This window comes from Mirounga leonina, unplaced genomic scaffold (genome assembly GCF_011800145.1).
Source record: "Mirounga leonina isolate KUSES-001 unplaced genomic scaffold, KU_Mleo_1.0 Mir_115, whole genome shotgun sequence".
Lineage (NCBI taxonomy): Eukaryota > Metazoa > Chordata > Mammalia > Carnivora > Phocidae > Mirounga > Mirounga leonina.
This window is the reverse complement of record NW_023270268.1, coordinates 106,012,296-106,018,719: the sequence shown is the minus strand read 5'-3', so window position 1 is coordinate 106,018,719 and position 6,424 is coordinate 106,012,296.

The following is a 6,424-nucleotide window of genomic DNA, read 5'->3' as shown; positions in this document are numbered from 1 at the left end:
CCGTATTTTTGGCTTATATATATAAGTTGTTCTCTCTTTAAAATTTTGAGATAGTTTCTTCTAACAGATTAAAATATACCCTAAATCTCTAGTATATGGTGTTTTCTTTTCCCCTGCCTGATCACATCCTCTCCCTTTTTTTATCTTTTTTCTTTTTTTAAATCCTCTTCTTCCTTTTTTCAAACAACTTCTTATCAATTCCTTTTATAAATTTTTTTTATAATTTCCATCTTTAGAGTCATATTCCATCCCTTCATCATATCAACCCTTATTTTTGTACATATATAAGTTTTTTTTCCTTTAAAATTTTGGTAGGCACTTTCTTCTAAAAGACCAAAATACACCCCAAATCTAGTGTGTGGCACTGATCTATATACCATATAGATCATATTTGATCACATTCTGGTTTTGTTGTTGTTGTTGTTTTGTTTTGTTTGTTTTGGTTTTTATCTTTATCTTTTTCTTTTTTTCTTTTTTTTTTCTCTTTTTTCTCTCTTTCCCTTTCTTTTCCCACTGCGTCAGGTCTTTTCTGATTTGTTTAGAGTATATTTTCTGGGGATATTGTTACTCTGCTAGCATTTTGTTCTCTAATTAATCTATTCTCCTCTGCACAAAATGACAAGACGGAAAAAATCACCTCAACAAAAAGAACAAGAGGTAGTACCAACTGCCAGGGACTTACTCAATACGGACATTAGTACGATGTCAGATCTAGAGTTCAGAATCATCACTTTAAAGATACTAGCTGGGCTTGAAAAAAAATATGGGAGATATTTGAGAAACCCGTTCTGGAGAAGTAAAAGAACTAAAATCCAACCATGTAGAAATCAAAAAGGCTATTAATGAGGTGCAATAAAAAATGGGGGCGCTAACTGCTAGAATAAATGAGGCAGAAGAGATAATCAGTAATATAGAAGATAAAATGATGGAAAATAAAGAGCTGAGAAAAAGAGAGATAAACAACTACTGGATCAAGAGGGCAGAATTCGAGAGATAAGCGATACCATAAGATGAAACAACATTAGAATAATTGGGATCCCAGAAGAAGAAGAAAGAGAGAGGGGGGCAGAAGGTATAATGGAGCAAATTATAGCAGAGAACTTCCCTAATTTGGGGAAGGAAACAGGCATGAAAATCCAGGAAGCACAGAGAACCCCTCTCAAAATCAATAAAAATAGGTCAACACCCTGACATCTAATAGTAAAACTTACGAGTCTCATAGACAAAGAGAAAATCCTGAAAGCAGCTCGGGAGAAGAGATATGTAACCTACAAGGGTAGAAACATTAGATTGGCAACAGACCTATCCACAGAGACCTGGCAGGCCAGAAAGGACTGGCAGGATATATTCAGAGCACTAAATGAGAAAAATATGCAGCCAAGAATACTCTATCCAGCTAGGCTGTCATTGAAAATTGAAGGAGAGATAAAAAGCTTCCAGGACAAACAAAAACTAAAGGAATTTGCAAACACAAAACGAGCCCTACAAGAAATCTTGAAAGGGGTCCTCTAAGCAAAGAGAGAGCCTAAAAGCAACATAGACCAGAAAGGAACACAGACAACATACGGTAACAGTCACCTTACAGGCAATACAATGGCACTAAAGTCCTATCTTTCAATAGTTACCCTGAATGTAAATGGCCTAAATGCCCCAATCAAAAGACACAGGCTATCAGACTGGATTAAAAAACAAGACCCATTGATATGCTGTCTGCAAGAGACTCATTTTAGACCCAAAGACACCCCCAGATTGAAAGTGAGGGGGTGGAAAACCATTTACCATGCTAATGGATGCCAAAAGTAAGCTGGGGTGGCAATCCTTATATCAGACAAATTAGATTTTAAACCAAAGACTGTAATAAGAGATGAGCAAGGACATTATATCCTACTTAAAGGATCTATCCAACAAGAAGATCTAACAATTGTAAATATCTTTTGCCCCTTACATGGGAGCAGCCAATTATATAAGGCAATTAATAACAAAAGCAAAGAAACACATCGACAACAATACAATAATAGTGGGGGACTTTAACACCCCCCTCACTGAAATGGACAGATCGTCTAAGCAAAAGATCAACAAGGAAATAAAGACTTCAAATGACACACTGGACCAAATGGACTTCACAGACATATTCAGAACATCCCATCCCAAAGCAACGGAATACACATTCTTCTCTAGTGCCCATGGAACATTCTCCAGAATAGAGCACATCTTAGGTCACGAATCAGGTCTCAACCGGTACCAAAAGATTGGGATCATTCCCTGCCTATTTTCAGACCACAATGCTTTGAAACTAGAACTCAATCACAAGAGGAAAGTAGGAAAGAACTCAAATACATGGAGGCTAAAGAGCATCCTACTAAAGAATGAATGGGTCAACTAGGAAATTAAAGAAGCATTAAAAAATTCATAGAAACCAATGAAAATGAAAACACAACTGTCCCAGATCTTTGGGATGCAGCAAAGGCAGTCCTAAGAGGAAAGTATATAGCAATACAAGCCTTTCTCAAGAAACAAGAAAGGTCTCAAGTGCACAACCTAACTGTACACCTAAAGGAGCTGGAGAAAGAACAGCAAATAAAGCCTAAACCCAGCAGGAGAAGAGAAATAAAGATCAGAGCAGAAATCAATGAAATAGAAACTAAAAGAACAGTAGAACAGATCAATGAAACTAGGAGCTGGTTCTTTGAAAAAATTAACAAGATTGATAAACCCCTGGCCAGACTTATCAAAAAGAAAAGAGAAATGACCGAAATCAACAAAATCATGAATGAAAGAGGAGAGATCACAACCAACACCAAAGAAATACAAACAATTATAAGAACATATTATGAGCAACTCTATGCCAGCAAATTAGATAACCTGGAAGAAATGGAGGCATTCCTAGAGATGTATCAACTACCAAAACTGAACCAGGAAGAAATAGAAAACCTGAACAGACCTATAACCACTAAGGAAATTGAAGCAGTCATCAAAAATCTCCCAAAAAACAAAAGCCCAGGGCCAGATGGCTTCCCAGGGGAATTCTACCAAACATTTCCAGAAGAATTAATACCTATTCTTCTGAAACTGTTCCAAAAAATAGAAATGGAAGGAAAACTTCCAAACTCATTTCATGAGGCCAGCATTACCTTGATCCCAAAACGAGACAAAGACCCCATCAAAAAGGAGAATTACAGACCAATATCCTTGATGAACATGGATGCAAAAATTCTCACCAAAATACTAGCCAATAGGATCCAACAGTACATTAAAAGGATTATTCACCACGACCAAGTGGGATTTATCCCTGGGCTGCAAGGTTGGTTCAACATCCACAAATCAATCAATGTGATACAATACATTAACAAAAGAAAGAACAAGAATCATATGATCCTCTCAATAGATGCAGAAAAAGCTTTGACAAAGTACAGCATCCTTTCTTGATCAAAATTCTTCAGAGTATAGGGATCGAGGGTACATACCTCAATATCAGAAAAGCCATCTATGAAAAACCTACAGCGAATATCATTCTCAATGGGGAAAAACTGAGAGCTTTCCCCCTAAGGCCATGAACGCGACAGGGATGTCCACTATCACCATTGTTATTCAATATAATATTGGAAGTCCTAGCCACAGCAATCAGATAACAAAAAGAAATCAAAGGCATCCAAATTGGCAAAGAAGAAGTCAAACTCTCACTCTTTGCAGATGATATGATACTTTATGCGGAAAACCCAAAAGACTCCACCCCAAAACTGCTAGAACTCATACAGGAATTCAGTAAAGTGGCAGGACATAAAATCAATGCACAGAAGTCAGTGGCATTCCTATACACCAACAACAAAACAGAAGAAAGAGAAATTAAGGAGTCGATCCCATTTATAATCACACCCAAAACCATAAGATACCTAGGAATAAATCTAACCAAAGAGACAAAGGATCTGTACTCAGAAAACTATAAAATACTCATGAAAGAAATTGAGGAAGACACAAAGAAAAGGAAAAATGTTCCATGCTCATGGATTGGAAGAACAAATATTGTGAAGATGTCAATGCTACCTAGAGCAATCTACACATTCAATGCAATCCCCATCAAAATACCATCCACTTTTTTCAAAGAAATGGAACAAATAATCCTAAAATTTGTATGGAACCAGAGAAGACCCTGCATAGCCAGAGGAATGTTGAAAAAGAAAAGCAAAGCTGGTGGTGTCACAGTTCTGCACTTCAAGCTCTATTATAAAGCTGTCATCATCAAGACAGCATGGTACTGGGACAAAAACAGACACATAGATCAATGCAACAGAATAGAGAGCCCAGAAATGGACCCTCAACTCTATGGTCAACTAATCTTCCACAAAGCAGGAATGTCCAATGGAAAAAAGACAGTCTCTTCAACAAATGGTGTTGGGAAAATTGGATAGCCACATGCAGAAGAATGAAACTGGACCATTTCCTTACACCACACACAAAAATAGACTCCAAATGGTTGAAAGACCTCAATGTGAGACAGGAGTCCATCAAAATCCTAAAGGAGAACACAGGCAGCAACCTCTTTGACCTCAGCCGCAGCAACTTCTTCCTAGAAACATCGCCAAAGGCAAGGGAAGCAAGGGCAAAAATGAACTATTGGGACTTCATCAAGATAAAAAGCTTTTACACAGCAAAGGAGACAGTCAACAAAACCAAAAGACAACCGACAGAATGGGAGAAGATATTTGCAAATGACATATCAGATAAAGGGCTAGTATCCAAAATCTATAAAGAACTCATCAAACTCAACACCCAAAGAACAAATGATCCAATCAAGAAATGGGCAGAAGACATGAACAGACATTTTTCCAAAGAAGACATCCAAATGGCCAACAGACACATGAAAAAGTGCTCAATATCACTCGGCATCAGGGAAATCCAAATCAAAACCTCAATGAGATACCACCTCACACCAGTCAGAATGGCTAAAATTAACAAGTCAGGAAACGACAGATGTTGGTGGGGATGCGGAGAAAGGGGGACCCTCCTACACTGTTGGTGGGAATGCAAGCTGGTACACCACTCTGGAAAACTGTATGGAGGTTCCTCAAAAAGTTGAAAATAGAGATACCATATGATCCAGCAATTGCACTACTGGGTATTTACCCCAAAGATACAAAAGTAGGGATCCGAAGGGGTACGTGCACCCCGATGTTTATAGCAGCAATGTCCACAAAGCCAAACTGTGGAAAGAGCCAAGATGTTCATCGACAGATGAATGGATAAAGAAGATGTGGTATACACACACACACACACACACACACACACACACACACACACACTGGAATATTATGCAGCCATCAAAAGGAATGAGATCTTGCCATTTGCAATGACGTGGATTGAACTGGAGGGTATTATGTTGAGTGAAATAAGTCAAACAGAGAAAGACATGTATCATGATCTCACTGATATGAGGTATTCTTAATCGTAGGAAACAAACTGAGGGTTGCTGGAGTGGGGGGTGGGGTGGAAGAGATCGGGTGACTGGGTGATAGACACTGGGGAGGGTATGTGCTCTGGTAAGCGCTGTGAATTGTGCAAGATTGTTGAATCTCAGATCTGTACCTTTGAAACAAATAATGCAATATATGTTAAGAAAAAAAAAAAAGAAGAAGAAGGTAGTGGGAGGGGAAGAATGAAGCGGGGGAAATCGGAGGGGTAGACGAACCATGAGAGACGATGGACTCTGATAAACAAACAGGGTTCTAGAGGGGAGGGGGGTGGGAGGATGGGGTTAGCCTGGTGGTGGGTATTGAGGAGGGCACATTCTGCATGGAGCACTGGGTGTTATGCACAAACAATGAATCATGGAACACTATATCTAAAACTAATGATGTAATGTATGGGGATTAACATAAGAATAAAAAAAAAAAAGGTAGAATCTTCAAATGATAATAAAATAGTGGAAACCAAAAAAAAAAAAAAAAAAAAAAAAAGAACATGTGCATGTGCATAGAGAGAGGCATTGAAGTACAGTCCCAAAGTGCTGAGGGCTCTCTTCTCAAAGTGTTGGGATTTCAATTGGCATTTACTTTCTTCTTAAAATCTTTACACAGTTACCATGATTTCACAATTAGTATGTAATTTTAATATATGTTATATAAACACTATATAAAGAAACTATTTTATCATGAAAAAAATAATGCTATTTCAATACAATTCAATAGCCTCACAATAAGTAGTTTTACTGATTTATAAAAGCTCTTATGCCCACTGTTTAAAGAAAAATTAAAAGCAGGAAATTATTATATGGGCTCTACATAGTCTCCAGCTTGTAAAATACTCTACAGGCATACCTTGTAGATATTGCAGGTTTAGTTCCAGACGATCATAATAAAGTGAATATTGCAGTAAAGTAAATATCACAATAAAGCAAGTCACATTATTTTTTGGTTTCCCAATGCATACA